The sequence below is a fragment of the Mus musculus genome, chromosome 3, assembly GCF_000001635.26.
Source record: "Mus musculus strain C57BL/6J chromosome 3, GRCm38.p6 C57BL/6J".
Lineage (NCBI taxonomy): Eukaryota > Metazoa > Chordata > Mammalia > Rodentia > Muridae > Mus > Mus musculus.
The window spans coordinates 41429471-41443198 of NC_000069.6; the positions used below are offsets into that span (position 1 = coordinate 41429471).

The following is a 13728-nucleotide window of genomic DNA, read 5'->3' on the forward strand; positions in this document are numbered from 1 at the left end:
GAAACCCTGTCTTGAAAAACCAAAAATTAAAAATAAAAAACTCTGAGGTCTGAGGTTAGAGGTAAGTGACTTTACTCGCCTTAATGGAACATGGGAGCATGGTCGCCAGTTCTCTAAGATAGACTGTGGTTCAGTGTCAAGGAGATGGAATACTGTGAAATCCTGCTCTTCTTCAGTTTTTGGCTAAACAAATACACAAGAAACATGGAGACTGTCACTAAGGAAGAGTACCAGAATCAACTCTAACACCGTACAGAGATCTGACACTAGATTTAAACGTAGACCTTGTGGACCACTGAGTCAGAGGCTCCTTTCTTTCCGAAGAGCAGTGGTATACAATGTCCGGGACCATCAAGGTGGAAGAAGGTTGAGTGGAACCTGTGTAGCAAGCAGTTGCCTGACACAAGAGAGCCTCATTAGACTGTCGTCATTGGAGATTTCTGGAGTCAGCTTTCCAGCTTGGAGATCAAATCTGGATGAAATGGCTTCTGGCTAGCAGCAAAGCCCACCGTTCCTTTCTCATGCTCATTATCTGTGTAGCAACAGTGTAGCAACAGGAGCCTTCAACGTTCCTCCCATCTATAGGATTAGAGTTGGTTCCTCTCAACAACTTGTTAATGTGTCTGCCCTGAGAAAGACATTACACTTCTAAGCGTGATGAATGAGTTCGCTTGCACCTCAGAGGGGCCATAGAGGTTACGAGGGAGGCTGGAGGACTCCAGAAGCAGCAGCTTTAAGTCCTTTAAGGGCTCCAAAACCTGAAGGAATCTGCCAGATTTGCAAGGAACCACTCTGAGCTCTGTCCAAGCCCAGCATTCCATTTGCACAAGGGCTCCTTTGTTGTTGTGTTTATACACAGACTAATAAATGCTTGACCTTTTTTTTTTAACTGATGAAGGAACAGTCTGTGCCTGGGGAGCGTATTATTTCAAGAAGCACAAATGAAGAGAAAGGCCAAACCCTCTGGGACAGATGGACGGAATATTTTGATATTGGAACCACATGGGGAAAGGCAGAAGTTGGCAAACAGCAGTGGAGGTTTGATAACAAACCTGGAAGCAGTGTCCCTGCTCTGAGAGCATTCCAGGGGCTCCAGGCACCCAACAAGCTCCGGGGAGCAGGGGTTTAGGAGGGAGGCGCTCATCCTGGTGTGTTGGACATGTGTGGCCTGGTGAGTGTGTTGATTTTTTTTTTGTAACTTTGGAGTTCTGTTTTAAAATGACTAATATCTTCAAGCATTTGCTTTCTACCTAGAACTTGGTGTTTTCCTAAAATCAGTCATTGGTCATCATATCAACCTATAGGACAACAATGTATTGCTGCCTATGCCACTTTATTGTTTTTTTTTTTTCAACAGAGAGGTTTAACAACAAACAAAAAAGGCTATAGAATTCCCAAGAGTCACAGTGCTAGAGAGACTTTCAGCCCATTTCTGTGGTCCCAAACCTGACCCTAGACTAAGCACCACTGGATTCGCATCTGTCCCCCTGTGTTATTCCCTTACTCCCTATAGCTGGCAGGGGTTACTTTAACATCTGAATAGCCCGTGTGGTTGTACACCATGTACCCTAAACTCTTGAGTGTCCTAGTTTGCTTTCTGTTTCTGTGATAAAATACATTCTGACAAAAAACAATTTGAGGAGGAAAGGGTTTAATCGGCTTGTACTTCCTTGTCACAGCCTATTGTTGGGGGACATTGGGGTAGAAACTGATACAGAGATCATGGAGAAACACTTCTTACTAGTTTGCTCCTGTGACTTGCTCAGTCTGCTTTCTTATACTACCCAGGACCACCTACCTAGGGGATGGCACTGCCTATAGTAGGCTGGGTCCTCCCACATCAATCATTAATCAAGAAAATGACTCCCCCACCACCACACACACACACACACACAGGCCAGTGGTATTTTCTCAATTGAGGTGTCCTCTTCCCAGATGATTCCAGCTTGTGTCAAATTGATTAGAAAACTAACTAACTAGCTTAAAGTGATAACCCCCTGGTCACCATTAGAGTAACCATGCTATATTCCCAGAACCATTTCGTAGTGACTTATGAGATGCTGTTTCTAACATTCTGTTGGACCATTCACATCACATGGAATAACTATTGATGATACTGATGACAGCATTTATTTAAAACCCCCAAAATAATATGATTCCTGATTCAAAAAAAAAGCCTTTACTTTGGAGATTAGTGGCCAGTGATAAGCATGGATTCCCAATGTGGAATTGAAACTACCGGTATCTGAAATGCCATGGACCAGCAAGAATGGGGAGGCCCTGACTCATGGCCTCCCTTGTGGCCAGGATGAACTCAGCTCTCTGTGCTCCATGATGAAGGTTTATGGCCCTTCTGAGGCTCCATAAAGAGAGTCCATTGAGTGGGACTGAAGAGAGTCAGGTCGTATATTCGGAGGGTAGGGGGATGAGAGGTCTGACCACTGTCGGCCTCCCTCTTGGGAGGAGTCTTAATGGACAGCATTTTAATCCATTTGGGCACTTCACTCTCCATGGCCTTGTTTTTGGAAGGAATCAGATAAATTAGCCTCTGAAACACCAGGTGCAACTCTCGCGGGGTAGAATCATTGTAAAAGGGGTCTTGGGACCAGAAGGGAACAAGGTCCCAGCTTTAACTCACTGTGTTCAGGAATGTGAAACGGGAAACTCTATTTCCCACAAAAGAGCCAATATGGCTTCTCCCATGCCAGGTGCTATGGGAAAAGTCACACAAATGCTGTTGAAAGCCATCTCAGTCACCTCGGTCTAAGCTAGCCCTGTTCTAAATTAATACAGCATGTCTGTCCTATTCATTTTCTATGAAGTTATCACAAATTTAGTGCCATAAGGAAGCGTGCATCGATGACCCTGTAGTTCCATAGCACCGAAATCCAAAGTGGGTCTCCGTGAACCAAAATCACAACGCCATGGAGACCACATCTCTCTCAGCTCTGGGGACCGGGAGTTTTTTGCATTTTCTGGGCTTTGAGAATGGGCCACCTCCCTGCCCTTCTAAGCTGCACAGAGGTGAAATCCACACATCTCTTCCCTCAGACTCAGCTCTCCCTCATTCAAGGACTCTTATGGTGACATTGGGCCTGCCAAAACCATCCCAGATAAACACCTATTTTGAAGTCTGTTAATTAGTAACCTTAATTCCACCTGCATTCTTAGCGGCCCTTTGCACTTCTGGGCACCCAGAAGGTAATCTTTCACAGGTTGCAGAGAATCCGATGTTGTTTTACTTTCCTTTCCTGTTGGTGTAAGAAAATACCGACAACAGAAACTTAACAAAAAGGCTCACAATTCAAGGCTACACACACACACACACACAGAGAGAGAGAGAGAGGGCGGGGAGAGAGGGAGAGAGAGAGAGGGAGAGAAAGAGAGAGAGAGAGAGAGAGAGAGAGAGAGAGAGAGCAATACAGGTGCACACTGTGGTGTTTCCACAAAGACAGAATAACTTAATAAATTATTGCTTGGTGTGGTTCTCTGTTGTTAAGTGACGAATGATCATAGCCCCCCTTTGTGATGTATAAATTGACTGTCTCAAAGAATAATGGCTTAGATCAACAATGTCTTAACTATTAAAATGAAAGTTGGTTTCAGTGGGTTAGCTGTAGGTTGACTGGGGAACAATGTCAGTTTCTGCCCTGTGTGGTAGAGCTGGAGTTACTATATGGCTGTATTCAGATGGGAGCTTAGAAAAATAGCCTGTTAGCCTGCATGGTCCCTGTCTTTACCCTCATGCCACTTCATCATTCAGGAGTGCCCCTAGAATATCGTTACAACGTGGCAAGCAGCTTCAACAAGAACAAGAGTAAAGGCTGCCAGCTGTGTCCTCATACTGGCACAGTTCTGCTCTTGTTGAAATCAAAACAGACGCAGGGTCAGCCAGATCCACAGGAAGGAGAATGGATTGTCTCTGTACAGAAAGGTGTAGGAGATGCTTGCATGAGATCAGTGAGCAACATCCATGTAATGTGTGCCTGGAGAGATTGGAGGCCACAGTACTGCTCTGAGTCCCATGACTGATTATGGGCTTGGATGTTCCCAGCCTGCTCGGGAGAACCTCAGGCAGCCCTCTGCCACTCAGTCGCTTCACGTTTACCAAGAAAACCCCTGCCAGTCTCTCAAGGCAGCCCCAGGAGCTACATTCTGCAGCCCCAGAGCTGCTTAGAACTGAGCCAGCCTGGGCTACAGTGTGGGACTCCTTCCCAAAAACAAAACAGACAATTATGGATGTATATATAAGCATGTATGTAGATTGTGTGCCACCAAACAAAGCTGAAGAATACTAATTTGGTCTTTCCTAACTTACTGTGCTGCCAACCATTTTTAATCGGCTAAGTACTTGTGGTCCTGGAGGATCCACCTTGTAGGGCAGTCAGATATAGCTTGCCTGCTAATAAGTTAGACAAAGAAACTATTTCCCATTTTGAAGAGTGCAGGGTGACCTCTCTCCTTTCTCTACAATTTTAAGACAGAAGATCAATGAGAGCAAACATAACGGACAGCTTGATTTTCATAGTCTTCCAAGACAAGAGGACTTCCCTCTTCTGCCTTTCTATTAGATAGCAGCTTTTCTCATATTGTAACTAATTTACAAAAATAATTCATCTAGACTAGGGTTGTGGTTCAATGGCAGAGACTGTGTTTAACATCAGTGAGGATGTGGGTTCAATCCCCAGCAACCCCCACCCACCCTAAACCTAGCATATGCCTAGTCTATCACTTAGGATGCTGGGAAAAATAATGGGCAAATATGGAGATTACAAACAAAAATGCTTAGTATTTTCAAAAAGTACTATCTCCAGAGCAAAATGAACCTTAGGCTGGGGTTGAGGCTCAGTTGTCACGTGTTTGCCTACGCTGCACAAGGCCCTGAGTTCCAGCCCTGATACCACATAGGCCAGGTATGGGGATATGCACTGTAATCCAGCACTCTTGACACTTGCAAATAAAGACAGAAGGATCAGGAATTGAAGTTCAGCCTCAGATACATAGCAAGTCCAAAGCTACCCTATTGTAACATATTTTTGTCTCCTAAAAAATAGATATTAAAAAAGAAAGAAAGAAAAAGAATCTCTAATTAAGATTTAAACCCCAGTCATTCAGGGCACTTTATAGGAAGACACCTTTGACTTTAGGGCCTAGAGTCTTCTACATTGTAGTGGGAGTCATTTCTTTTGGGACAGTGGCTCTAGCCAAGGCAGATCACCCATGAAGGAAGACTTCAGCAAAAACAGAGTGACCTTACACATTCTACCTTACCTTCCTCCCTAATACACAAACACAAACACAGCTACACACATACACAGCCACACGCAGAATGTTCCAGTCACCTGTACCTTCCAAGGACCTACTCTCTGGGTTTCCCAAGGGTCTGGCCTTCCTTGCAAGGGGCCCCATCCGCTGCATACCCTGCCTATCCGTCTCTGCTTTTGTGCTGCTCCAACAGAATAATTGAGACTGGTAATATATAAAGAAGAGAGACTATTTGTCCACTCTGGAGACTGAGAATTCCAAAGCCCAGGACCAGCATCTGGTAGGAGCTTTCTTGCTAGAGATCCTAAGGTTGGAAGAGAGGTTGGGACTGATGGGTGCTTGCTTTTACATCTCCCTCTTGTGACAATGAACCAACTTGTGTGACAATGACATTAAACGAGTCCTGAGGCAGAGCTTCATGACCAAAGTACCTCTTTAAGGTTTCCCTTTTCAGCACCATGGCACTGGAGACTAAGTTTCCAAACATGAAATCTTTGGGATGCACTCATACCACAGCAGTGTGCAGTAAGCCAGCCCCAGAGAGCTACATACAGACTAGATGGGCATAAGCAAAGCTTTCCCAGCTTCAGCCCTCTGTCGCTGTCTGAGTTGGGAAATTCATGACTGTAGACATATACTCTATGGCGGAGTAATTTAAATATGTCTACAACCAGTGTCCTAGATATGCATGTTTTTCATGGGAAGCATGCACATTTGAAAATAAATCAGACAAAATTTATACTAATGTGGAATGTCATCTGCCACAGCACTTAGGTCATTCTAGGACATTTAAAACTTAGGAGATCCAGGCATGGTGTGTCATGACGGTAACCTTAGCACCCAGGAGGCTGAAGCAGACGAATACTGTAACCTCAAGGCCAGCCGGGACAATTCAGTGAAACCTCGTCTCAAAATAAATTGTAAAGAAAGAGCTAGAGACAGAAAGTAGCTTGGTGACACATTCCTTGCTCTGTGTGTGTGTGTGTGTGTGTGTGTGTGTGTGTGTGTAGCAGGGAGAGGGGACTAAAAACAAAGCTAAAAACTAAAGTTGAGTGGGCACTACAAAATACCCAGAATGCCAGACTGAGTCTAGAGATCCTACACAGAACCAACACAGCCTCACAATTGTTTAGACAGTATTGATTTAGAAGGCTGGGGATCCCTTGATTCTCCTGGAGCCTATAGATTTGGGGGGTGTACTTGGATACAGGTGTCTGTGTAGGCCTCACTTCCTGGTGGAATAAAAGGACAAGCGTCTAGCAACCACCGGGACCAGATCAAACAAACAATGGCAACCTAGGGGAGAGTCAGAGCCCAAGGAGAAGGTCCAAAGAATTCTTTTCTAACAGCAGAGATCTAGTCTCAATTATGTTTAACTGAGATGAAGCAATATGGTGCTCTAGTGAGAACCATGGACCAGAGGACAGGACACATGGGTTAACCCCAAGCTCTGGTTCCATCATTAGCACTTAATGTAGCCTTAAGTGATCCAGGCTCTCCAAGGCCCACTCAACTTATCTCTGAAAAGAGGGAGGTCCTTCATGGTCTGAAGCTTTCTTTGGCTGCTTTGAGACCTAGCTGAACATCCATTAGGTTGCAAATACTGGCTTTCTTGCTTGACGGTGCCTAGAGAGTTGGGAGCGTGCCTGAACTCAAGCCCTGTATCATTGGCTCGCGTCTGTACAGTGGGATCCAGGGAAGAAGCACGCTGAGTCACACAGAGAACACACCCTGAAGCTGAGGGCTGTGGGCAAGCTGCTCCTCACTGCATGCTGCTCCAGGTCACACAGAAAAGTCTGTGGAAGCTGGAACTGAGGATTCTAGTCTCAGAGGCAGGCAGCTGCCAAGAGAAAAACCCAGAAGGCCTGAGCTAGCGTTCCTGATGTCACCGTAGTCCGCAGTTGGGATAAGTTGTCTCTTCTCATCCCCAGGTGTGATAGTTACTTATCTCATAGCTGTGACAAAAATCCCTGGGAAAAGCAACTTAAGAAAGGAAGAGTCTATTTGGGCTTAAAGGTCAAGGGGGTGTGGTCCAGAAAGAAAAGAGCTTGAGGCAGTAGGAAGACTGTACTAGAGGAGCACCAATGCCAGCTCATGGTCTCCTTTTGATTCAGTCAGAAATTCAATCCCCAGGATGGTACCACTCATACTTGGGGCAGGTCTACCATCTCGTTAGCCCAATCTAGACACTGTTTCTCACACATTCTCAGAGATTTGTTTTCTAGGAGAGTCTAGATCCCATCAAGGTGACCATGTAAACAGCACACTCTGGGCTGCTATAACAAAGTAGCTTGTTTCCAGCGGAGTCGATGCCCTCTTCTAGACTCCACAGGTACCCAGGCTCACGTGTATGCATAAACACATATGCACCCGTGCACAAGCACACACAATAAAACAATAATTCAAAAAGAAAAGTTGGCACTCCAATTTTGCAAAACCAAACTTCCAGAGGATGAGAATGCAAAGTGTTTTATTTTATTTTATTTCTGAATTTGTGGATGTTTTAAAAGTGGAGCATGAGCTTTAATCCCACCACTTGGGAGGCAGAGGCAGGTGGATTCCTGAGTTCGAGGCCAGCCTGGTCTACAGAGTGAGTTCCAGGTCAGCCAGGGCTACACAGAGAAACCCTGTCTTGAAAAACCAAAAAAAAAAAAAAAAAAGTGGAGAATAAACACATGACTATAAACATGACTGGTGGGGAGCATGGCAGGAGGTTTCGGGAGGCGTTGTTCAATACCAGTCCACAAGTGACTGAAGAATCGTTCTGATGTTCCCTGACTCACTCTTCCCTTGCCCATATGTTTTGTGAGAAGCTGGAAGTCCATAAAAAAGATTGTGAGGTTTCATTATACATGGCCCTTGTTCAAGGCAAGCAATACCGAAAACACAATATCCTGAATTAGACATAGATTAATTACAAAGGAAGGAGAAACCGAAGAGGGTCAATATTTATTGAGTATCGTCTGTTTGCCAAGAACTATACTGGGTACTTTATACACATGAATTAACCTTTGCAGTGAGTTAACCTTTATGGTGACATTAACCCTAAAGTATCCTCCGGAATGACTTCCTTATAGAGATAAATATACTGAGGCTTAGAGAGATCAAACCAATTGTCAATTATCACAGTTACCACAAGGCAAAACCAGGTCTACCTAGGACTTGGGTCTTACAGCAATAGTTCCATTCTCTCTCTCTCTCTCTCTCTCTCTCTCTCTCTCTCTCTCTCTCTGTGTGTGTGTGTGTGTGTGTGTGTGTGTGTGTGTGTCTAGGGAGGGTATGTGTGGGTGAGTGGGTGTTTCTGGGTGTGTCTGTGTGTGTGTGTGGTATGCATATACTAAACAGTGAACAAAAGATCTTGAATATGTGGGAAAACGGTTCTACTACTGGACTACACTGCCCGCTCCAATACGCCCTTCCACAAGTCTCTCTGTTCTATAAACTTAGATTAGAAATCAGGGTGATAGAAGCCTGGAGCCTTAAGGAAGTGTATTAAAATCAGACCTCTATAGGAAGTAATAGACAAGGCAGAACAAAATATGAGTGAGTCCTCTTTACAGCCTGTTCAGAATCTATGTTGACCATTAATGAAGTACAAACAGCAGCTATGATGGTGGTACCTAGACTGTGTTCACGGGAAGAGCCATGAGAATGGTGCACACACCAGGAGCCCAGACAGAGGTTTCCCACAGATGGACTCTGGGGGAGGGCTCATCTGAAGCCAGGGATGGCTGGATTGAGAGGACCAGAAAGCCAGTCCAGCACTGGTAAGTAGATAGAGGACAACTGGAAGAAAGACAGTATCTTCCCAGAGAAAAGCGAGCCTCGGACAGCAAAGGCTACCAAGGCCATGGGATGCTGGGATATGCTTTGTAAGACAGGCAAGGAGTTACAGGTACAGCTCAGCCAGCAAAGTGACTGGCTCGTGAGCATGAAGACCTGAGTTCTAAACCCAGAAGCCACCTAGAAAGCCTGAGGATGACTATACAGAGATGGGTAGACATTTACCCATGGGAAGCCAGCCTAGCTACTTGGCAAATGGATGGCACTTGAGGAATGACAGCCAGAGTTTACCTCTGGTCTTCACATACACATGCACATATGCACACAAGTGCAGCATGTGGGGACACACACACATACTCGCTCAAATCCCACAATTCTACTACAAGTAAAGACAAGTCCTGGCTCCTCCCCTGCTTACTCTGGAAATGACCGTCCTGTTGCACAGTTGGGATCCATTACAATGAATATGGAATCCAAATGAATATGTCTAAATTAATAGCTCACCAATCTGCATTAACAGAAAAAGTGAGTTTTCTAGGGAACCGACACTTATAACTTTTAAGCATTAAACTTTTGAAAAGTTTAGCCATTTTCACGGAAACTGTAATAAGGTGAATCCCTGTCTGCTCAGCCTCATTAAACAGAATACATTGAGCATCATTTAACCAGTTCCGGATGTCTTTGAGTCCTTGCTGTGAACATCAACCACTACTGGGCAATGGCATAATATACCCTCAGGCTCTGTGGTAACAGACAGGGCTTCTTTGTACCCCCGTGGCCATCTTTACTGCACTCAGGATTGGGAACCACCCAGCTTTCCAGCATCTCCAGGGTGGTTTGTACAGTAGTTCTCCTAACAGATCACCTAAAACATCTGTGCCACTTTCTGCTTGCACTGTAGTTCTTCTAACAAACAGATGACCGGAACCTTTGCACGAAATGACAGCTGCCGTGGAAATAAAATCCGCCAGCTTCTGAAACCGTCTCCATCTGGATCTGTAGTTCTCTGTCACCAAGCTAAAATACAATGGTTGAGAAGGAGCCCTGGGCTTAGGCCCTAAATAAAGCACTTAGACTCTGACAGGGAGTTTCCTTGGGATCTAGCTGGCTTTTGTATTCATGTCCACCTGCATCACAGCTCAATGCTGCATCCACACTTATGACCATAAGGGGTGGACCGGACAGTGTTTCTTTCACCAGGTTTGTCCTTCATTTTCTGAGATGATGTCACTCGGCACTCTGGCCTCATCCTATTATTTCTGACTTATTTGTCTACAGAGAATACACAGAAAGGTGGACTCTTCTGTTTGAATAGCTTGTCCTTTACCAAACTCCAGAGTGCAGCAGCTTGTGATTAGAAACACGAGCATTTCTCGATGCTCTGTGACTCAGTAGGAAATACTCCTAGGCTGGGTTGGTTCAGCCACTGCTCACCCCACCCACACCCACACCCACCCAAATCCTATTTACGTGGTCTCAGCTGAAAGAGCTTGGCCTTCTCTTCATGTCTTCTCCCAGTATCCGGCAGACCAGCAAGCTTGTCGCAAAGGTGGCCGTGAGAAAATGAATCACATTGTGAAACAGCATTAAAATTTCTGCTTGGGCTGGTAAAATGTCTTGGTGGATAAAAGCACTGGCTGCCAAGCTTGACAACCTGAGGTCAGTTCCCAGGAAGTGGAAGGAGATAACCAACTCTCAGTGGTGGTCCCCTGACTTCTATATACATGCTGTGGTGTGTGTGCACATAAGTAAATACATAAATAAACACAGATTTCCATCATTCGAAGCTTCTGCTTCTGTCGTGTTTGTTAATGTCCCCACATCCAAAGTCACTGACATCGTCACAGGCAAATGTAAAGGAGAAACTAGCTTCTGTATGTCAATGAGAAAGTCTACAGAGTCAGTGCAAAGGGCATGTATGCGGGAGAGGAGAACAGTCTTAGGACTCTCAAGAGGATCAGAACCAATCAAAGGGGGTGTGTCATACTGGGTGGTGGTTCAATGGAGGGTGCACACTGGAGAGGCTGAGAACCCATAGATGTTTAGTCTACAAGTTTGGATGGTCAGCAGTCCCAATCTAGAACTGATAATCTAGAGGGTTCTGGAGAGCTGCTGGTCTTCAATCCACATCAGAAAGTCCAAGAATATGGGCTCCAGTGTCAGTGAAGAATGGTAGCAGATGCAGTAGCAAAAGAGATGCACGCACCAGCAAGAAGTGAAAGCAGGCAGGCAAAGCCAGCACTCCTGTCCCTTGGAAGTCTTCACATATGGGATGGCACCTGAAGGTGATACCTATTCTAGACTAGTGTTTTTCTTCAGTTAAGTTTTCCAGGAAATATCCTCACAAGCTGCACACTGAGAGGTGTGTCTGCTATCTGCAATCACTTTGACATGGAGATTAACCATCACAAGGGCACGTATATTTTGCAACCAACCACATCCAGACAGGTGCATCACCTCTCAGCGTGGGTACAACCAGGAAACTGGGTGCTGATATCATTTAATCCATGGAGGTAAAAGTTTATCTTCCCAACAGAGCTCTGGCGATGGATGAAGCAAAGCCTGTCTCCTTCTTCACCCTGGATTCACTTAGTAACTCTGCTTTGTTTGTTTCTTTTTAAGGTTAAAAGTAGTTTTATTAGAAAAATGAAGATGGCTGCATACTATCTTGAACATAGTTATTAACGATGGGAACCGAAGAGTCCCGTCTTGGTGTCCTTGAACACGGTATCCACTTCTATGCACCTTGTTCTTTGGACCTAGAAAAGATGAGCCCACTCTCAGCAGTGGGGATTCTCCGCTTCCCCACATGCAGGCTCTGACAAACCCTCCGGTAGCTCGTTCTGAAACAGACTTTCCTCTTCCATTGCAGCCAGCCCCAGTAAGTCCACCTTTTGGAGTTCTGGGCCTCAGACAGGAGTAGGGTGTGGGAACAGCTCTTTACTGGAGTCACTTTGTAGTTCTTACAAGCCGATTTCTGTAACCACTGCCCTAGTTAATTGCATCTCTAGTATGAAAGGCATCTTCTCTGTCACTGGGAGGAGCAGGCAGCTTTGCCCTGCTGTTGTCCACCCACGCATACACGCACGTAGGTCCACTTGGGTTATCATCTCCTGAACCTCACTTTTTTTTTAAAGATTTATTTATTATTATACATAAGTACACTGTAGCTGACTTCAGATGCACAAGAAGAGGGCATCAGATCTCATTATAGGTGGTTGTGAGCCACCATGTGGTTGCTGTGATTTGAACTCAGGACCTTTGGAAGAGCAGTCAGTGTTCTTACCCGCTGAGCCATCTTGCCAGCCCTTTTTTGTTTGTTTGTTTGTTTGTTTGTTTGTTTGTTTGTTTGTTTGTTTGAGACAGGGTTTCTCTGTGTAGCCCTGGCTGTCTTGGAACTCACTCTGTAGACCAGGCTGTCCTCGAACTAAGAAATCCGCCTGCCTCTGCCTCCCAAGTGCTGGGATCATAGGCAAGCACCACCACTGCCCGGCGAACCTCACTTCTTACAGTTTCCTGTACACATCAACACTTTGTTCGCCTGTCCATTCACTGCTTGGACTGTTATCCTTCAGAGTTCTGTTCTTGCTAGTCCAGCCTCGTTTGGCTTTCTTTCTCACATCATCTCCACAAACACATTTCATCCAAAGCTCGAGCCTTAGTTAGGGTTTCTATTGCTGTAATAAAACACTGTAACTAAAAGCAGCTGTAGCCCATCATCCAGGGAAGCCAGGGCAGGACTCAAGGCAGGAACCAAGACAGAAACCCCGATGCACCATTGCTTACTAGCTTGCTACCCCTGACTTGGCCAGCCTGCTTTCTTAAAGCACCTGAGACCACCCACCCAGGAGTAAGAATCACCTACAGTGACCTGGGTCCTCCCATGTTAATCATCAATCAGGAAAATGCACCCCAAGCCTACCAATCTGGTTGGGATATTTTCTTAATTGCTGTTCCCTCTTCCAAAATGACTCTCTATATATGTCAAAGTTGACACAAAAAGTAGCCAACACAGCTCACGATAAACTTATAGCAAATGATTTCACAGTCAAATCCCTGGTTCCTAGATTTGTTCTCAGAGTATGACTTCAGTTTTCAAAAGGCCCAAGTGAATATTTCTACCCAAATGTCTAATCTAGAGTTGTAATGAAAACCACATTGGCTACACACTGAGAAGACAGTGGCAGGACTGTATGACTGTGTACTGTCCTCAGAGTCTCCATGTCACATTTTCCATCAAATGAAAGAGGGTAGGGAGGTGGAGGAAGACAGTGTAGGGCTAACATTTGCTAAATGCAAGCTTGACACAGTCTCTTAGTTTAGGAGGATAAACATCTCCTCGAACTGCTTTCAAAGAACGTATGCAGGACCAATCAGATGTTCACACAGAATCTGTAGGGCTAGAATGTCAAAGAGAGACTAGTGACCTTGCAGTGACACCCAAGGAGATGCGGTATGGACATGCTTAGTTTACCTCGTGCAGTGACGCCCAGAAAGACAAAGTTTGTACATGCCTATTAGCCTAGGGAAAGGTTTGAAAACAGTCAAGGGGTCGAGGTATGTGTGTGACTGCTGTAATGTATAAGGAGATGTCTGGAAGCCTTAAATGATTTCAATAAAGGTATCTTGGGTTAACAAACAGAAACACTCTTTCCCTGAGAGTTCTAGAAATGAGGTGTG

General features: G+C 45.1%; 1 non-coding gene across 1 annotated transcript; it reads right to left on the minus strand.

Moving 5' to 3' along the window:
- Window positions 1-11872: 11872 nt before the first annotated feature.
- Gm25487 lies at window positions 11873-11997 on the minus strand. Its single transcript, XR_003954760.1, has one exon. It is a non-coding gene; the product is annotated as a small nucleolar RNA SNORD22 (small nucleolar RNA).
- Window positions 11998-13728: the final 1731 nt, after the last annotated feature.